The 22168-nt window shown below is 42.7% G+C and overlaps 1 protein-coding gene across 4 annotated transcripts in view; it reads right to left on the bottom strand.

The window, feature by feature from the left end:
• grid1a (glutamate receptor, ionotropic, delta 1a) overlaps positions 1-22168 on the bottom strand; it is a 213343-nt gene that overhangs the window by 188784 nt on the left and 2391 nt on the right. The gene's annotated exons all lie outside the window — the stretch shown is intronic.

Genomic DNA, 22168 nt, shown 5'->3' on the forward strand with positions numbered 1-22168 from the left:
AGATATGTCTCATTAACACACATGGTGAGAGGCTTGTTAAGGAGGTCAGGCAGATAACGTGAGTCCAAAGCTACAATTAGCCACGCACTGCAACATGTGTACCGGCATGCTCTGCATTAGTGTAGTGAAGCCCTCGGTGCTTTGCTCATTCTTTAGCTTTGCTTATACTCTACCCATGATGTGAGAGCTCTGCTGGAGATGCTGCATAAAGAGGCTCATGAGCTTTAACATCCAGCAAAGACCTGAATCCTCTGAGTCCGAGTTTTCCCCCCCGAGGGGCACGTTATTATCATCACTGCTCATTCTCTGCAGAGGTCGATGTACGGTTGCTGTGGGTCAAAGCCTATGATTACAAATATCAACTGCTCGGTACCAGTGTTGCGAATAATATGTATTTGCTATGCATAGTATTGGGAATCATTTTTATTATTAATTGTTATAGATGATCACTTTGGCAATCAGCAGAATAGATACCATAGAACCATTTTTTCCATCAAGCTCCGAGGATTATTCTCGAAGAAATCAACATTAATATTGAAAAAAACGCAAAATAAAGGAACGTGAAAAATATAAATCCTGGATCTGCCCCCTTGATTATGGATTCCACACGAAAATGTATCAGTTTTTTACCTTCCACCAAGTTTCTTGCTAATCCCTCTTGTGGTTTCTGCCTGATCCTGCTGATTGATAGACGGACAAATAAATGCAGACCTTAGCGTAACCTCCTTGGTGGAGGTAGTAACGTATTTAATTGTTATTGATCAACGTCACATTAGAATCATCTTCACACAAGTTGACTGACTGAGGTATTCCAGTGTTTAAAATGCTGTCTGTGCCATTTTTTTGTTCCTATGTATTATTTTCCTGCAACGTCCAAATCTTCCACACCAGTCAAGGTATTTTTACACTATTTGCCGCACATCCTATTACAGCCAAATACATGACGAACTTGCAGGGTATCTAAATACTTAAGTGATCCTTAACAAGTCCTTCAAGTTGGAGTGTTTGTTCCCCAATCAGCTGCAGTGCAGCTCCCGTGGAAGTTGCAGAAACCTGGTGTCTGGTTCAAGGATGCTTTAGCAGAGGAGATGCAGATGTTCGATAACCTGAGGGCATAAATGAGGGACCTCTAGACTGAGAGTGCTTTCTCTAATCACCACGTCACTGCGCAGACAGTCTCCACGAAGCCATTTTATAGATGAGACTGGGAAGAATGGGGACGCTGGCAGCTTCACCTCAACCTGTTGGCGGATGATGTGGTAGGAAGGTGAGGAGAGATTAGTGACCCCTTCTAACATGTGATATTTAATGGATTATACAAGCGTCTGGCCCCGGGAGAAAGAAGGCAGAGAGGACTTATTATGCAGCAACCTGGGAATTCGCCCTGTTTTACTGATCACGCCTCCAGAGCTTCAAGGTGAACTAATCAAACAAAAAAAATACAGCATATGAAGCTGAGCAGTGAGTCACACACTGTCACACTCCCCCATATCCATTATAAAACAAAGGGAAGATATGGGGTCATGTTTCTGCAAAGCTTACGTAAAAGTCTTTGCCACAACAACTGTTTTGTGTCTCTCACAACGCGACGTCTAAGAGAAACAGACAGGCCAACGCGGCGGAGTCGACAGCTCCGTGCGATCCGTAAACATGTGAGCAATAATGGATGTTTCCTTACACTCGGGTTCGTCATTTGTTCTCCGCCTGTTGTTCTGAATTTTGATGCCTGACACCCACTGTGCTGGTTATTGTTAAACTTTCTGCCTCCGAGCACTTCATTGAAAAGCATCTGCGAAAAAATCATTATTCATCTCAAAATGAATACCGCAGGTAATGGTGACAGAATAATCCTGATTGAAAATCGTGTTGTGTACTCGGAATAAAAGAAAAGCCGCATATTGCAAGAACAAGGTGCTGTTTTTTTATGGTGAGTGTGAAACAATAGATCAGAGAGGAGGGTTTGGAATCGTTTAGGTTTTTTTCGATACCAAATTGATACTTTTAAAACAGTACGGGGCCTTAACAGTGACAGATGATACGTTTTCTGCTTTAGAAAATCAGCACAAAACAACAGTCGACAATAAGAACTGCCTTTTTATTTCTAAGGCAAATTGGAGGTTGAAATTAAACATATAAACTGTTAGTGTATAGGATATATTTGCACGTAAATATGCAACTATAAAATAGTGCAAAACATTCGACAAATTTAGATAACAAAATAAACCCAAACCCAACTGTAATGATTTAACACTAAATAACAGTTTCACTGCTTAATATGGTGAAACACTCTACAATCAATTGTCTCCTCATGGCCGGGCCTGGGACCCCCACACTGAAGTGCTCGGGATGGGGTCACATTAGAAGTCAAACACGGAGCATCCCCCTAATTTCAAATGTAAAGGTGCTTTGTTTGTCATGTTCCTCCTTCGACTGTTTTAGGCATTTAGTTGACTTGTTGACTCGAGCTTGACGTATCTACTAGCTAACTGTTGGCGGACATCACGTGCTGCCAGAGACATGTATCCAATGTTTACTGGACACATGCAATGATGTTTATGTTGCGCAGGGAAGCTATTTCAGTACAAAGCTCAGGCAGTGAAATGAGACACTGTGCTGGGACTCGGCCCTTTGGGATTTCAGTGCACAAAACCCCCCCGTCGGTGAGTGGTGGGAGATTTGCAGCACCGTCTGCTTAAATGTAGAAATAAACAGTGGTGTTGTGCTTTTTAGGGCCCTTCAGTGTCTGACCTTGAAGAGCTCCTGTCGGGGCGGAGAGGGGTGCCAGGGAGAGCTCTAATCAGCCTGTGACAAATCAGCCTCTTCTCCAGCTTGTTTTTCATTTGGATAATGCAAGCCTCCTCTCCTAAGTGATAAAACAACCTCTGTGGAGTGGTCTTTACACAGCCAGATTAAATGTGATCACCTTGCCAACATGCCCTGGAAGATTGCCATGATTAGCAGGCAAAAGAGAATAATGATAATCATATGCAGGATAATAGCCCGTACCAAATGGCTGCGTGATCTGTACATAAATCACAGCCCATTTCCCACCCTAAAGGACACGGGTTTACCCTTTGGCTGGATTTCCCCAAGAACAATCTGGTTTTAAAACCCATACGTGACCTAGATCTGAGTATTTCCCTGCACACCATAAAATATACATACCGCTTAAAGTAAAATCAGTTTAAAAAATGTGTTATAAAATTCCAAAGATGCTGCAAACTGCAACACACCTCGTGAATGTTATGTGGTTAATAACCTTGGGCAAATATTTGCTGGGCTTCAAACAACACAATAATAACTACATGAGGGGGCCGAGTCGGAGGCTGATGCCTTGTCAAACAGCTTCAGTGTGTACACGTTACTTTAAAAGCATACGTTACCGCATGTGTGTGTGTGTGTGTTTGTGTGCGAGAAGCTGGGAGTGGTAAATTTCATCAAGCGCAATTCTGGGTATTGCCTGTATGAAGGCCTAAGCACATCAGACAAGCTTAAGGCACACCCCAGTACTTTATTCCCCTCCGCAGGCAGAGGGGGTTTTATTAACACAGGCTCTGTATCCGCAGATAAAAAAACTGCTGAAAACCGGCAGCATCCCACGAATCAGAGGGAGTTCATCCACGGAGTAAAACAATGTGAAATTAATTAGCATCAACTCTATTCGTGATCTATATGATACACGGGCAGATCTGGCATCCAGGTTAGACCTCTGACAGGCTTCAGCATTACCCACAACCCCCCGGGGGAAATCGACTCCAGAACTAATCCATACGAGTTGAGGGAGTTACATGATGAGAGAAAATGCAAAAACAGAGCACATTATTTGACAGAGGGAAGAAAAACGCACACACACACGCACACGCACACACGCACACACGCACACACACACACACACACACACACACACACACACACACACACACACACACACAGAGGGAGAGGGAGGGAGAAGTAATGACAAAACAAGTGGAACTGGATCTTAACATTTAGTCTATAATGAGGCTGCCTCCTGAGACAACACGTGGGCAAAGGGGAGAGAAAATGCAGAATAAACATAAAAAAAAAAAAGAAAACACGACAAGAGAAGTTAAGCACGCGGGTCAACAGCGTTCAGCGATGTAGACGCGGGACGGCAAAACAAATTGCAGCCTCGGTGGGCGGCTGCTCGCTCACTTTGTGTCGTACATGTGAAAAACAAAAGGCGCTGCCAGGAAAAACTCTCCACTTTCAAGTCGCTGAAGGGAAAAGTCATTCTCCCCCTTTGAGACACAATTACCATGTGTAAATGGAAAGGTCACATTCGTCAGGTTATATCCTGTTGTTTGTAATGAAGCATGTGAGGTAAATACCAAATAGGCGGCTGTCTGAGTGATTGTGATGATTGGATGTGAGACGCTGAAACCGCGTCACCGTGCATCTCTGCTTTTTTTCCTTTTTATCAGGACAAACTTTATTTGTATGTTGACAAAGACAATGAATTGTTGGAGCAGCTCCCGATGTACTAACACGCTGAAAGCCAGGATATAGACATGGACAACAAGGTTAATCAAAGATAAGCAAAAAGCTATTGTGTGCTGTGAAGTGGGTGTGAAATACACATCGTTTACTTTTGCCTACAGTCTGGCAGTTTATATATATCTATATATTATATATCTTTATATATATATGTATCTATATATCTATACAATGTCACCATGCAGTAACTAGAGCTGCAGACAAGCTGTGACGAAACCTGATGTTGTTTTCAGACATATATCACTTTAGTTTATAGACGAAAACACCTGCAGATACTTTTTCATTACTCCCATGTAGTGGAACACATGAGCAGTGTTTTTACTGGAAGAAGTAATAAAACTTGCATTAAGAAAAACCTTTAGATTCGATTTTATGGTGGCTAAATAAATACAGGCTGTACATTATAGCTTGTTTTGCTCTTATGGCGAGACCTACCCATTCTTCTTTATTTGTAAACAGTAGATGTAAGTTGCCATATTGATTATCGCAGTTCTCTAATGGGGTGATAATATTGGGTATCATCTATATCTATTACATCACACCGGGCTTTCAATTAATGTGTGGTTCTGTCTCAGTTACTGTCGATGTTATTGTTTAGTCCTATTGTGATTATGAAAGTCATATTTTATGTGGTAAGCATTGTCAATATGAGGAGGCTTGGAGGAGGAGGAGGTGCTGATGTTAGAGAAGCCAATGGGGAGGTAAACTGCAGGGTTGTGGTGTATACAGTACAAATGCATGGCAGTGAAAGGAAACTACATAGATTGTCAAATTACAGTAAATATAAAGGTGATTTAAAGCATAAGGTTGTATAGAATAAATACTGTAAACTGATGAATGGTTTGTCCACAGGTTTAAATTGACTAGTAGATATTAGTATGAGAGATGACAGCTGCAAGGCTTCATTTATTTCTATTGCGGTAAAAAAATAATGGGATCCATAAAAGCACTTAATTGCAGAACAGTGCTGTTCAATGTGAGCGACTCTTACTGGGAAATCCTGTCCATGGTAGGCTTTAATCTCATCCGGAAATATCCTGTACAGTGTGTGGTTAGGAGGAACTTCAAAGGCTCTTTATTAATCGTGATCTGAACTCTGCGTTCCGATGATTTTCTGCTGACTGGCGAGAAAGACGTCTCTTTCTTTTGATCATCAGGGACAAGAGGCGTAAGGTCACTTAGAAACACGATGTCTCCGTGCGACTTAACCAGGTAATCGTCACATTCAAACAGCGGGGCCAAACAATGTTGTTCCAACACCTCTGATTGGACTTAATCACACGACGAGTCCAGGAATGAGACCGGAGTTGGTGCAACATCCGGACGAGAAAGCTCCTGCGAGGACGAGCAGAACGTGATTCCCTCCAACGCCCCTCGACGCTCTGCTGGTCCCCAGTGCACTGAGACCGACGCATTAACTTGCTCCCTCTGCGAAGAACGAATGCAGAGTGCAGGAGGCGATCTCATGAGGTGAAATCCTCAGGCACAGAAAGTAGATAAAAGTTGATCTTTTTCACTCGGCAGCTGCTGATATCAGTTTTAGTCTATCAGCAATTAAAATAACTGTTGGGTCAGTATTATCTGCTGGATATCAGCAGATAATACTGTAACTGTGACACACACACACACACACACATGCACTCACACATACACTCACACATGCTTGTAGTTTTATCTTAGTGAAGCCCCGAACTCCTCGAACCTTAAATATCAAAACTAAATGCCTCTTTCCCTTATTATGAATTCAACAGGGATTTTTCAGCTAGTTGTGCAATAAACATAACAACAACATTTTACAGCCCACATTCCTACAACAATGTTAATTTATAACATGTAAACAATACGGAGCTCATCATGTGGATAAGACCAGAGACAAGATGCTTGTCAGAGCATGATATTTTGGAATACAAGGAGACGAGCACTCCATTGGTGAGACATTCTTTATCTCATGAATGGGACTCTGTCCAAGTCACTGTCCTGGAGACAGACACAAGATGGAAAGTGGCCCAGGGGACAAGAGCTGAGAGAGTGTGGATGGCCAAACTCAATACCGTTCATCCTAGAGGCCTAAATGAGAGGTGGCCCAGCGTCAGTGGAGGAGAATGATGGCCAGTGCAATAAAATGTACTAACCTAAAACCAGCTCAGAGGGACGTCCACCTCTGAAGCAGAGACGAAAGCCAGAAGTAAACAATCGACAGTGCACATTCATGTGTTTGTGAAGCTTTGACAAGAGGGTCAATTAGAGGGGGTGGGATGTTTCGGTTGCTTTTTTTTTCAAGTGTAACCTGCTCCTGTTGTCTCTTCCAGGATTACCATCCCTAGCTTTAATTAGCGTTATGAACAGTTCGTTGTTCCATGTCAGTTGTATGTACTTTGCAAAGGTTCAGGAGGGATCATGGTTATGGGAAACAGAAATGGCGTTTGTGAACTCGTCCAAATCTCACAGATAATGCAATTTGTAATTCAGGAGAACAAACGAACAATGTATTTTGTTTGTGGCTATATAATCAAACTGATGAATGAACTGTGTTCCACTGCAACATATTACACAAGACCAACTTAAATATGAAGCTTTTCTTGATTCATGATACCTTGTGTAAATCGTGAGGACAACCTTTCATTGAACCAGTATCTCTAAGATGTAGCCGTATTAACAGGTGTCCTCCTTTTCTTCAAGCTTTATGGGCGTAAATAATGTGTGAACACAGCCCGTCAAAACATTTAAGATTTTTCTTCTACCACAAAGGGATGGAAGCCCCGAAGAAGCCAAACAAACAAGTTTAGTTTACAGCTGCTGCAGCCTCACAATCAAACTAAACCTAATTTTGTGGCTAATTAGCAGCGTGCGGAACAAAAACCCAAAACAAAAACAGATCCTTCCTGTCAGCAATGCTGACAAAGACAAATCCAAACCGACTGACCTGGTTCTGTTTCTGCTTTTATAGACAAAACCAAACCACTGCTTCACTGTCGGCAGTAAAAGAATCATTAAAGCAGCTAAATATGCTCCTGTATCATCATTAAGCTCCAGGTAGAACAAGGATAGTTTACTATCATTAAAAAACAGACACTTCTGGAATATTAACATGTGATGAAAAGATCACGATACGTTTCCCAAAAACTTAATGACGAAAATAAATCAGCATCCAGCCCTAATAAAAATTAATGTGCACCAAAATTGAATAACACAGCACCATAATACAGACGTTTCTATAAAGTGATGGCTTGTGAGATTCATTGCACGTCAGTCATTGAGGTATATTTCTACCAGCACCACATTTATCGAGTTCATGTTACATTCAATACACTCGCTCCGCCTCTTAAAATCAAGACCCTTGTGTAAGTAATCAATCCTGATCAATAATCAATGCTGGTCAGCTCAGGGTCCGAGAGCATCAAATGAAACACACAACCTTCGTGCTTTTTCTATTTCTGTTTTCCCCCCTTTTTTGTTTAAGCCCAACATTGATCCCCAGCTAAACCAGTGCCAGGTGTAATCCATTTCTGCTGAGAGCAGCGGCTGCAAAGTTTTTAAAGCCTCTTTTTTTCCTCTTTAGCAAAACAGCAGCGGGATAAACTCTGCACATAGAGTCAGAAATATTGCAAAGGGCTGACATTAAGAAGCAATACAAGAAGCTGAGATAGACTTTGTGGGATTGGAAAGAGTAAGAACAGCAGTGGAATGGGCTCGATCAAAGGGATAGCAAAAGCCAAAATGGCATTGACAGCACGGAAAGTGGAGGATTGAAAGGCATTACAGGACTATCGAGATTATTGATGACACATTTCACGAGTCGTTCCTGTTGAGACCCTGCGCTCCGATAGGGGGGAGCACATAATCAGAGATTTACACTGTTTAAGGCAATACCCTAAAAGCTGTGAGCCTGTTCCTCACTGGGATGACAGTGAGCCCTTTTGCAAAGCACACATGCACACGCCAACACACAGCCAGACTCACGCACTAATACGTGCAAACACATTAATGAACACAAAGAGCGGCGTGATCCTGATCTGGCTCCTAACAAAAGCTGCTATTAGCCCCTTAACAATTGGAGTTGATTCCAGACAGATTTTCAAACCTATAAAAAAAAACTAAATCCCTTCCAAATGGTCTTAAAATAGTGAGAGCAGCTTGTCTCAGTCGTTGCTGACGGTAAAACAAATACAGCCAAACAATAAACTATCACGATCTCCCCCCCGAGATCTATTAAACATGGATAATGTGTTGAATTTGGAAAGTGGGCTCAGAGGGGAACAGACTTTTGGCCTGTGGGGTTGAGGTCAACTCGTTTCCTGGTTAAATCACATTAATAATGTTCATGTAAAGCTCCAGAAATCCGACGGGCAATAAAAACAAATTCGGCTTAAGTTCAAAATCCACTTAACTAAACAGAGAACTGAAACAGATGTGTGGTCTCAACAGATTTGAATGAAAAACAAAAGCATTGGCAGCCAGGCCGTTGACATATTGAAATGCAAAGACAGCACATAAATGCAACGCAATAATTCCATCAGCGGTTTATCCCTGGAGAACCAACAAAAGCAAAGGAAATCCCACGAGACACAACCGTGCGGCAACTTTAACTTTCGCTCTGATGTATTTTCTCTCCTCTGGGCTCAGAGGGTAGAACGACCGAGCGCGGTCATTACCACCTCCGCGCTTTCTTTTGCACGACAAAGAAATGGAAGGTGAACACTGCAGCTAATCCCTGATCCCATCCCTGTATCCTACACGACGCAGGATCTCATTATATCAAGCATTGCTCAGAACAGAGTGGTGAGTAATTTGAGGGCGCTGCTCGGCACACGTCCATTATGACAAACAGAAAATATCTTCCCTCTAGTGTCTGCACATTAGCATTTAAAGAAATTCTCCGAGCATCCCTGTCAAGAGACTGATTTTTATCATGCGTTTATTGAGATATCAAGAGATGGAAAATAAAACCATTGCTCCTGTGACAGATATTTGAAACGATAGGGCTCCTCTCGCTCTCTCGTGCATGAACCTCGATTTTTATCCTGCAAAACCCATTTCCATTCGTATCTCTTGCTCCGTTTCTCCCTCGTCAACAGGTGGACGGGGGGGGGAATTTGCTCTCTGGAGAGGGAAGCTGTTGCCACATCAACCAATGCATTGGATCGAGGCATTAGATTACTCACTCCAAGTGCCATGTGAAATACGGTTCATGCTAAATTTAATCTTTACCATGGAGCAGAGTGGAGCTCGGTGGCGCCCGTGTTCCAGGGTGAGAACTATGTACACTCAACATAATTACTATGTAGGACGTTGCAATGTGATTTTCTAGATACATGGTTCAGATGCAACCTCAGCTGTGCAGCAGCCGCCCTGTTGTTAAATCTGTTGGGGCCTGTGTTTGGGAAGTTCTGTGGTTTTTATGTACAGAAAATAGCCTTTCAGCTGCTTTTCTAAAGATATTTTGGGACGTTTTTGCTGTTAATGATTGAACAGTGTAAGCATGAAATAGGGAGAGGGAGTGGGCAAGGCATGCAATGAAGGGCAGGGTCAGAATCGAACCTGCAGCCACGATAGAGGGGCTCAAGGCTAAATGTATGGGACGCCCGCTATACTCCATCCACAGGTGGATGCCCCAGCATTCTTGTTTTTCATGACTCTAACTGATCTACAGTTCAGCAGTACTCTTGAGCAGGCATGCAGAGAAAAGAGTGGACGAAGAAGCAACAGATCTATAAAATCTATAATAGATCAGTGTACCATCAAAATGAAAATAAACTTTAATTTTGAGGTAAAACGTTTGCTTAATGTCACTTTAAAAATAAAGAAAAATGGAAAGACAGACAGACTAGTTGTCAGTAGTAATGACATAAATGAAATGATCATTGGGTTTCAACCATAACCTGTAACCCTAACCCTGTTACCTAAACCTAAGCAATGTAGGCTGCCACCATCTTTACATATCCAGTGTGAAATAGAGGAAAATCAGGAATATGCAGATGCAACTGTTGCACCAATAAAAAAGCTCTTATCATGTATTTGGCAACAGCCATATATCGCAGAGTGATACATTAACGTATTGTTGTGGAGGGTTTAAAGAAATGCAGTTTCATTGACATGCCAGTGCAGAAACACTACACAAACTAATCGGCCGTACATCCACGTCCAGAATAACAAACACAGACTCACACACACAGTGAACTCTCACCAAACACATACAAGCCTCTGACAAAAGTGCAGTGCTGTGCTGGAGTGAATGCGACTGTGTCCAGAGATCCATTTTTTCGTGCTGTTAAAAGAAGGCTTTGTTATGGCAGTGAGTGGGCATGCGGTGAGTCAGTGAGGGACAACCATTCAATGGGGAGAAGCCTCATTTTTCTAGCCGCTCTTCCCGGGTTCGAGTGTTGCTAGGAGGAAGCTGGCACTGCCACAAATGATGACATTGCCTTGATAGACATCCTCCTGCTGTCCAAGAGAAAAGGGAAAGATATGAGAGATGATCTGAAACGCTGCTACGTCCTCCCCCACTCCTCTTCCTCGCCATCCCCCCTGCAGGCGATCTGCTTCTCTTCTCTTCCTACTCATCCCTTTTGTGTGTTTTCATGGTGGCTTTCAGGCATCTTTTTTTCTGATTATGATATTGTTGTACAGCGAAGATAAGCTTCTACACACTGAAAGTTCATTTTTTGTTGTGTTCCCTGTGTTTGACCTCATGAGAATGTTGCAGTTCATTAATTTTTTTTTTTTCTCTCGTTGCCCGGGACACAGTATTTGCTTCTGTGCCAGTGGAGAAGGTTCTGACAACTAAGGCCTTAACTGGCTGAGAATCACTAGAGCCAATCTTATTTTTGCCCAAGGGTTGGTTGTTTGTGTGTGTTTGTGTTTGTGTTTGTGTTTGTGTTTGTGTTTGTGTTTGTGTTTGTGTTTGTGTGTGTGTGTGTGTGCGTGCGTGCGTGCATGCGTGCGTGCACTCATATATTAAATGCATGCAGTTATCTAAGGGACCAACCCTGACCAGCCAGTCACATTCAGATGATTGAATCCCTTCTGAGGATGAAATTAAGAAGGCTCTTTGCTCTGCGTGGTATCTATCATAGAGTTAATTTAAGCCGGCATGGGGTCGGTGACTGTATTTGCAAGTCTAGTAGGACCACTCTCCGGGATGAACCTGGTCACTTCTAATTTAGATAATAGTGTAGGTATAAATTAAAGGGGTTATACAGTTTGAAATTTCTAAAGTTAAGTATAGTGTTCAAGGGAAAATAATTCAATAGGATAATTGTGATGGTCACTCAATGTCCAAAGATGGACAGGATGGACTGATGATGTGAGACGTTCTCTAAGAGATTCAGTGTCCTCTCGCCTTCCTCCAGCTGTTATCTGTCCATCTGCCTCACACAACCTTGGGTCCTACAGACACTGCAGTGGAGACAGTTGGACTAAAACACAAATATGTGATGATTTGGCTTTAGTCTATTTACCTTCATCATGGGTTAGAGAGGCCCCAAAGTAAGACAACGCATACAAAGTGAAAAAGAAATGATGAAAGAAGGCCTAATGAATACACATCTCCATAACATTCAAGAAGACAATCCCCATGTCACTTTGGTTCATCTTCTGACGACCATCTACTTCTGTATGTAGCTGCTTTTCTTACTGACTCAACATCCTTGTGCATTGTGTGACACACCTACACACTTTGTGCTCATAGCACTGAAGACCCCTGAAACAACTCCAAAAGAAAAGAAAGGGGGAGGTACAAAAAAAGAGGTCAGACTAGGTTTTGCTGTAAGTCTATGCATGTCTATCTGGACTTCTAACCATAAACCGGCGCTAATGTTTGTTGGAGCATGGTACCAGGCAGGAGGCAGGACTTCTAGGAGTTGAACCTGGGTCACAGAAGCGGTGTTTTCGTATATTAAGACGCACGGTAACAAGCAAACGCGGTATGTCAACATTCAAGGCAAACAAAGATGCCCTAAAACCTGCTTGATAGGTGAGAGACTCCCGAACGCGCAAGTCAATTACCAACGCTGTAAATGCTCCGACATGTACACTGTGATTATTTACACAATCCTGAAGAGGCTTTTAATCCTTGGAGAGAAAAGTAAACACGCAGTGATTGAAGGGCAGCGGAGAAGTGTAGCTGCAAAGAGCTCGGGAAACATGTTGCGTCTGAGGCAAACAAAATGACTGTGTGTGTCTCAGAGTGAAATAATAATGTGGGATGATGAACCTGCTCCGTCTCATCCGAGTGAAATAATGAATCACTCACATTGCCTTGGGTTTTAAAAGGCTTAAAGATGCAAACAGTGCATTAACACTGCTCTGTTCATCACCTCGTTCTCCGAGTAAAGAGATTCCCCTTAACCTGTTTGACCGACGCACAGGTGAAGGGGAAAAGTCAATTGCCCAGTTGGAAGTTTTCACGTCTGCTCAAAATATATTATATAATACAATACTGTTGGTGATCCCTTCACATTTACTCTGGTGCCACAAAGGTTGACATTCTTGATTTTTGGTGAAACGTCTCAACAAATCTTGGATGGATTACCATAAAGGAAAAAACGTCACCTCGGGGCCATGAAATAACACTTTCAAAGAACATGAAGGATCTGGGTTCTAGCACAGATCAGCGCTGCAAGGCCAGTGCACCACTGAGTGGCTCCGTGGCTTCGGCTGAGAGCAGGAGCGGCCGTCACAATGGACCCGCAGACCGGTCATTTGCAACCACTTCTGCATAGAGAGAGGTTCGTCATCAGAGCTGCACACTGGTCTTCTCCGGCTTCTATAGCTTTTGGAGAAAAAGGGGCTCCATAATTAACATCCACCAGGGCTTCTCTTTCTTGGTGGTGAATATGTCAGTGATGTGGTGTTGTGTTGTGGTGTTTTTGTTAAATGAGGCCATCTTTTGTGTTTAGAAGCTCTTTACATTGAGATAACAAAGGGACAAAGAGATTTAATTAGGTCTGTGGTGCAGGATTTTAAAAACTTGTTATGATTAAAACCCAGAGATGACAACTCGCTTTGACAGAACCTATATAGATCTCATTTACTTGCTAAGGGGTTGGCCTTGATGTTGATGGATTTGAAAAACATGACAACCTGTGACCTACTTAATATGGAAATACGTCATCAACACATTTTTAGAAACAATAACAAATCAATTATTCATCAGGGACTTGGGTTATTTTTTCTCCTTCCAATTAGCTGCAGACGTGTTTTTCTACATTTTCAGGCAAAAACAGGTTAAACGTCTGATGTAAAAGAAGAGAAACGTTTACTCTCAGCTGTGATGAGATCTGCTCAAAGGGAAAACAGTCGATGAATGAGCACAGAAATGAGTCAAAGAATGAATCAAGGTACAGAATCAGTACAGTCTGAGCAGAGCAATCATGCAGTGGCCGGATGGATTTCACTGTAGAGGAAAAGTCGTATTCATCAGACAAAGCAGTTTGAAGTACATTTATATTAGGATGCGCATTTGCACTCCAAACTCAAGAGGTTCACGCTGGTTTTTGATTTCACTCAGACAGCGCTGACACACTAGCTCAGCCTCATCTCTGGACTAAATCCATGTCGCCTGGGCATCGCAGACGACCATGGAGAGGCCGAGACGCGGTGAGAAGGCCGAGGAGGGATTCGTGTGACAGATGGTCCCACTCTGTGACTGGGTCTGTGGGCAGTATTGCAAACAGTGGCTCCCCAAAAACAATGAGGCTAGTGAGATGTTAAAAATGACTTTGCCCCACTTGTCTTCTTGTCTGTTTTATCTTTCCCCTGCTTTCCAACCTAATCTCCATCAGCCTGCCTTCTCCCTCCTGGTTCTTCACTCTACTTCACCCCTCCAGCCGCAGTAGGACTCCTATTCTTCCCCTCACTTCCTTCATCTCTCTTCTCCCTCTCTGAACAGAATGTGAAGTCAGAGATGGTCGCTCAGCGCCTCTGCAGCCGACTCCTGTTTAGTCTCTAATGGGATTTACGTGAGGCCTGGTTTTTCTGCTGCTCGTTTTCCTTCCGGGAATAAAGTCCTCTTGCCGCCAATGGTGCAGGTGGTGGGTAGTAAATTATACACACTTCCCTCCCTCCGAGCCAGTAGAGCGAGTTACACCCTCTCATCTCCACACTATTATCACGACACCACTGCTCACCAAACGACTGTAACATTTGTCAGCAACAGAAAACACAAACTGTTTATGCTGTTACATTATGCTGGTAACATGTGGAGCTGCGATGTATTGCAGCGGACAGAGGCCGAGGGCCTCATCAGCATCAATCTGATTGGACATAACACCTCCTATGGGCCTCTCTCTCTCTCTCTCTCTCTCTCTCTCTCTCTCTCTCTCTCTCTCTCTCTCTCTCTCTCTCCCTGTGTGTTTGTGTGTCTAAGTCTCACTCTGTCTCTCTCGCTCTAACAGGTAGAGCAGTATTGATGGCCGATCCCCAGCGGTGGTGGGGGGCTGTTTGGGGTCGTGGTAAAGCACCAACATCTGTCACAGTGTTCTCTGCAGCTCGTTATAAATCTGTCACACTGCAGAAGACAGCAACATGAATAAGACATGGGGCCGAGAGACCCATGATGGGGGAAACATATGTTGCGTGTTCATGTGTATGTAGAACAGGCAGCTCGGTGACGTGCGTGTGGCATGCGTGCAGGTGTTTTGATAATTTTTCTAAGCCCTTCATCAGACATCAGGTGCCGCTGCTGTCATATCTGAAAAATCAATGCAGGCGCTTAATGTCTCTCAAACAGAGATTACAGAGCCGGGCCAGGATACAACTGGTTGCCTGCTGCCAGCGTCTGTTGGCGGTAAAGGGTCCAAATAATATTCTGTGAAGCCAAATTTTTAAAAATCCTGCATCACAGGAAAAGGAAACAATCAAATTTGAATCCAGATCTTTGTATACTTTGCCAATTATCACCTATCTGCTGTTAAAATGTGTTTTTTCCCCATTGTTTTACCTTCAGAGACGCCACCATACCGCCAGGAAGCCATTAGTCTGCCTCATACACAGTGACCTCACAGCACATCCTCGATAAACACGGCAGTATGAGGAGCGATGAGGATGCTTTGTAATCAGCCCTAAGCTGTCTGCCAGTGTGGCACCACCGGGAGTGATGAATACACAAAGGCACTAAGATGCAATGCGACTGCCACTCTTTCTAATTAGCACAATACAGTGATTCTGATTACATCACAGGCCGAACATAACTTCCTCATTTCCTGAAAAACCGCAGCTCATTATTATTTATTTATTTGCGTGTGCGTAGAAAACTTCTCCGTAGAAAACTTCCTCTCCGCGCTTCACAACCAATCTGGCGCCGTTTACTCAAATTAAAAAGATCCGTGCTCGTGGTGACATTTCGCACACGGGCGATTATTCCTTTGAATGTAGATCAGACGTGGCATTTAAGTGAATTGATGTCGTTCCTTTAAATTAATCAGAAGATCAGCCGACCGAGCGTTCTGACTCCAAAGCAGAAATCGCTCTACCGACTTTCAAGTTTTCACTTTTACTCTTTTCTTCATAACTCATTCCCAGAAATGTCTCTGTGCCGCTTTCAAGAGCGGCCTGAGAACAACCAGAGGAGACAAACCGGTACCGATGTCGAGACTCTGTCACACAGGAATCCCACTGCAGGAGCGAGCACTGACCAAGTGGCTGTGCCTCTATTTTAAAATCATTCTTTTTCAGCCGAGCTACTCCACAATCTTCCTGGGATCCGTCTGGCCGCTGCAGAAGCAGCCCACTGCGGGGAAATCACTGGTTTATTATAGCCATCAGTTTGAAATGGCTTAAGTGCATCATTCTCTCCCTTCCTAATCAACCGCTTCCCTTAATAGAAGTTACATATTTTCTTTCCCATTACCTGGACCTCTTGTGTTGATTTGTGCACTGGCGTGTGAACCCCCAGCAGTCACCTAAAGGTTAACCCTATATGTGTCCGCTGCATAGTGGGCCTCACATTGTGAAGGGATTAAATGGTACAAGGTAGGTCTCTCCCTCGGCAGCGGGCATCACTTAGCAGATTAAGGTACCAGCAGCCCTTTATACAGCCCATTGAGGAGCTTATGATGGATTAAAATAACCATTGGGTAATTAACAGGGGCTGGTAAAATGGCCTGATCATCCCCTCTCTGTGTAGAGCTGGTCAGAGGAAAAAAAACAAAAACAAATCCATTACCAAGATTTATGCAACATTATTAAATTCATGGGGACAATAATAGTGAAAGGGCTGCATTCCATCACGTTTAGCACACATCTAGTAATGAGTTGTCATGTGCAGAGCATCAGATGCAGGATATTACATTACCCAGGCCAACACTTGCAAAGGAACCATTATTTTGAATTTTATCATTCCAGACTAAGCCAGGGGAAAAAAAGACAAAACAGAAATGCACTGCAGGTTATTCAAAATCCATCGGCTTAAAAGCACAAAAAAAAGGACGAAAAATTCGTTCCTCCTTGAAGTTACCAGGGCACGGGGGTTAGATGTGAAAGGAAGGTCCCTCGTATAGTGCCACGTGTGAAGAGATGGTCTCACTGGGACTATTCTATTGCAATTACTGTACATTACAGGGAACTACTTCCACTGACCATGGACCATTACTTGGTTCTAAATGTATGCTTTAAAATGTAAGTGGAACAATCAGGGTTTTCACACAATTACATGGACAATTTATCTAAAGTCCAGTGTGTAAGATTTAGGTCAAAGGGATATATTGGCAGAAATTGAATATGAAATAGTCCTAATAATGTTTTCATTAGTGTGTAATCATCTAAATTGTACAAATTGCTGTTGAATGGGTCCTTTAGATTTAAATACTTTATATTTACATCAGGAGCGGGTCCTCTCTACGGAGGTATTCAGCTGCAACATGCAACTTACCCACTAGATGTCACTAAATTATACACACTGAACCTTTAAAAAGCCACCTACATTAAATTCCCTGCTATAGATTGGAAGTCAATTAGTGTAAATAACAGAATATAATTTGTGCATATACAACATTTTAGTTTAATCTTTGAACTAATGATTCTCTGCATATAACCGTTTGTCACAGGTTGTGATCTCTTCCTGTTTTCTGTTTTCCTTTGGTCCGCTCCAGAGGGATGGATGTGAAATGTTGTGCCGACATTCAGAGATAAATCCTAAAGCCTCATGTAAACCCCCCTGAGTTTTTAATTTGCACCACCAGCAGGTTGATCTTTTGTTTTGTGTGAAATATCTCCGCAGCGATCGGGTGGATTTCAGAGGAAAGAAAGATATTCAAGGCTCCTGAATGATAAACAACTTTGTCAATTCTCTGACATTTCATCTGGTGCAGACAAAAGATCAACGTGTAAATTTGGCCAATACTTTTGTTTATGACCAAATACCTGCAAAACTAATGAAAATCTAATCTCGAGCCCTTTGTGTTTAGTGCTAATCTACAGTTTAATTGATAAGACAGTCACAGAGAGCCTGGATGTGTTTGGACTCTACGGGAGAACACCAACACTTCTACAGTCACCAGGAAGCCTGAGCAGGGAGGTTTAAATTAGTGTAAATATGTGACCATCTGTTGGATCATCTAAAGAGTCTGCAACAGTTTTTAAATGGTGTAAAGAAGATTAATTACAGCAGGTAAAACGAGAATTACAGTAGCGCAATTGTAACGAGACAAAAGCATTTATCAGCATCTCTATTTCATTTGTTGACTCAACAACAAAACACAGCCACGTGTTTGACTTCATTCCTGAGCTGGGAGGCACATGATCAAGCCAGCATCCCAACGTGAGCATGAAAGACAAAAGGCGTGTTAGCATTGTCGTTGATAACATATTAGCATGTTGACATTTAGCTCCACACACTGTTGTGCCAGAGCAGCCTCACAGAGCTGCTGGCGTGGACGTATGCTCTTGTTTAAACTCACTGTGTTTGACAATGCATCTGCACCAATGACAACTTGACCCTTTTGGCTTTCTGTCATTTGTATTATGGCGCATTTTCTCTCTTTTTCCTGTGTTTCTATAATTTGGACCAAATGTTGAATAAACGCTTTGAGGTTCAGCCCCGCCCCTTCACAATCCTGTCGCCTCTCGATATTGGAGCAATAGCGGAAATGCTTACATTGGGTAATCTATTTCAAGAGGCTCCGCTTGTGTCCTTTCAGCAACTCCAGCAAAAATAGGAAATAAAAAAAAGTCTACCTTACAGGCAAAACTTTTCCTGAAATATGCATAGGTTTGGATTTACATAATCACACAACAAGGTGGAATCTTTTCTGTCACCTCCCTCTTTTGAATAAAATGCAAGACACAGGAGCTTATAGAAGCTTTGTATCGGTCTCAGAGGACAGATTTCCACTTCCACACCAAACGAGGGTCACAAATGAACAACGTGTAAAGTGAAGTGTGAAGTTTTACCTTTAGGCTCTGAACTTTTTTTTTAAGGCTTTCACTGACTTTGCTAATGTTTTATGTCCCTGTGAGACCCAGACTGTCTCCGCTGGGCGATAATTGACTGTGACGTGTTAAGATTGATCATGATGGCTGGACGTGCATTTAAATACCTTCCCCTTCACGGAATTATGTATAGTTAAAAAAGAAACAGGATTTTGCTCTTTTTATAATTCTTGCCGGTGCCTCACCTTGATCTCTATAGAGTATATGAACGGAAACGTAAAGCAGATATGAGTAAGAGTTGTTTCACTGATGTTTTATTTTGTTCTTCTAACTGTATCGCAAAGCTGTTGGTATCTAAAGACCATAACTCTCATGACAAGCATCGCTACTTGAGAGATAGATATTCTCCATTCTCCAGAGTCTCCAGCCTATAAATAGGACAGCATCTGCCAGTTGTGTGATCAGGCAGTTCATCCAGTCAGACTGGAGCTGTCATCTTTGAACGATAAGGGTATGGGCGGACTCAATAGTTTCTGTGTGACATCCTTGTTAATGTATGTTCCACCCGAGCAAGGGCGAAGGGAGGCAAAATAAGGACAAACATGACGCTGCAACCGCTCCTCTCACTGGGCACTAGGCAATTTCCCCCCATCACCTCCCCCTTATCTTAATTCTCCCTCCGCACTTCTTTTGTCCACTCATGTTTATTCAAGTCTTGATCATCCTTCTCTCCTTTTCTTTCCCGCCACCTTACTCATGGTTATTCGTATCCTCATTGGTCTCCTCACCCTTAATCTCTTCTACAGCCTTGATATTCTCCTCCATCAACTCATCCTCATTCCCCTCACTCTCCTCCATGTTTGTGCCCACCCTCCACTCCCCTCCCTCCTCTCCCCTCCCCTCCCTCCTTGCCCTGCAATGGGAAGGACCTGACTGCCACTCACAGCGGGACGACAGCAAACAAAAGAGCAAAGCAAAAAGGTCACCCTTTACTTTCAAGTTGTCACTTAGCACTCACCACCCTGCCTATGGTGTCAAGAGCCAGAGTCAGGGGGCCACACATTGATCCTCATGTGTCATCGCCTGCACATTACTCCCCCTGCTCTCCACAATCCAAATGCCCACTAATCAGCCACTTCAGTGAATCTGTGATTATCAGCAGCCCCGACTGTAAACAATAAATAAGCACGTTAAATGATGCCCAATCAAGGGCAACAACAGGCAGTTCAATCAGAGGAAATGAGCTCTGAGTCATTTTCAGTAACCACCACTGCAGTGATGAACCCTCTTCAAATCTTCACTGCTTTTTACAGCATCAACATCTTCTGTAAGCCTGCGATATTAAATATACATTTCGTGTCGGGGATTGTCAGACTTTAGGATTATTAGTGTGAGTTCAGGGAGCTTATTCTCCACCAAGTGTGTAGGTTTAATGTTGATTCGTTTCACAAATGGTAAATTATTTGCTGGCAAGTCGGCTTAATTGATGTACTTGCGTCTGAAGCAAGAGTGAATGATAAATTAGTCAGGTCACGCATTGTGTTTAATATAGAATTTTGTATCTTATCTCTGCAGCAGAAAGCTGGAAAAAAATGTCTGTATACATCAGTTTATTTAAAGAACCCGCCTGCTTCAAGTGAGCCTCATCGTGATGTGAGATTATGACGTACAAAAACCGATGTGAACCAGAATGGCAATCAGTAAAGCACATACATCAGCCAAGGCAAAAAATATCCCACACATGATTGTCTAGTTCTGGGAGTAAAGATATAAAAGAAAAAGGGAAGTGGTCTGTAAACCTAAAGGTTGTATTTGTCATAAAACATTGTGCTAAACAGTGGAGAAATCAAGATCTGTGAAATGTTCCCAGAAAACTGAAATAAAAAAAAAAAAATCTGTATGTTAAGGGCCAACTGTTGGTCAGGAGGTAGAGAGGGCTTTCACGTAGCCTGAAGGTTGGTGGTTTGATTCCCACCTCCTCAAATGTGCATACCAAAGTGTCCTCCGGTAAGATATTGAACTCCAAAAAGGAAGTAGTCCAATTACCTAAATGATTTATTCGTCATTAAATATACAGTGGAAAATCTAGTTCTGTGTATTATTCCCTGAAAAATTAACAAACATTTTGGCGACTTTGGCTCAGGAGGTAGAGAGGGTTGCTCTTTCAGTCCGTATGCCGAGGTGTTCTCGAGCAAGATCCTGAACCTCAACGACTGTGCTGACAGTGTGCTATAGAAGATTTGCAGCATATAGTATAAGTATATAAACATGTTAGTGAATGGGTGAATGTGGCTTGTATGGCAGTATTACTAGAAAAGTACGATATAAATACAGCCCAATTACCATTTTACCATCTAAAGAAAAGGAAAAAGCTAATTCTGGATCCAGCCTTTAATCCACATTCACACCAAAATATAACGGGTTCTTCTCAGGCCCCATCCCTCAAACCAACAAACATAAACAGGTGAAAACATAACCTCCTTGGCAGAGGTAATAATAGTAATAACAATAATTATAATAATAGATATCTGTAACAAACACAACAGCTAAAGGAAACTGGATAATTATAGCAGAAGGCGGAGCATATTATCATCTTCCTGTGCCTGTCAGTGGCCCCATGAATAGCAATGAGTCATCAAGGCCTTTGTGCAACAGGGGACAAAAGTCCAGACTGGTAACTAAGAGCAGGGGACATAAACAGCCTTTGAAGGTCCCCGGGAACCTATTACAGTCCTAATGATTCTTTTCAGCAGAAGAATTTTTAATCATTTTTGCAGTCAACAGTATGGGTCCAGCTTCCAACGACAGAGAGAGATATAACCTTGACTAAAATTATTTCATTGCTAATTTCCTGCCTGTGTTGTGGAGGTGTGTGCAGCCTAGATTCTGCACAATTACGGGGAATCCATGATGAGGCAGACAAAACATTTCAAGGAGAAAAACGCTGAGGGCTGATAAATGTGCAAGAATAAGATTGCAGTGCTCATCCTTCAAAACAGACATAAAAGCCATAAATGCACTTTCTCCCCTGTCATTGCGTAAGTGGCGTTCTGGTGCTGGAATCACATTTTATCATCTTGGAATTATTTCTGATTTCACATGTCCTTCTAGCTGCTGTGCTCTAAAGCAATGCTTCCACCTAGCTTTTCAACCATAAAATACACATTGATTTGATACAGCAGCGGCACACACACACGCGCGCGCACACACACGCGCACATGCACACGCACACACACAGCAGTTTTCCTCAGATGCACATGGACCATCATCAATGCCTTGCTCCATC

Source organism: Hippoglossus stenolepis, chromosome 12 (genome assembly GCF_022539355.2).
Source record: "Hippoglossus stenolepis isolate QCI-W04-F060 chromosome 12, HSTE1.2, whole genome shotgun sequence".
NCBI classification, from domain to species: domain Eukaryota; kingdom Metazoa; phylum Chordata; class Actinopteri; order Pleuronectiformes; family Pleuronectidae; genus Hippoglossus; species Hippoglossus stenolepis.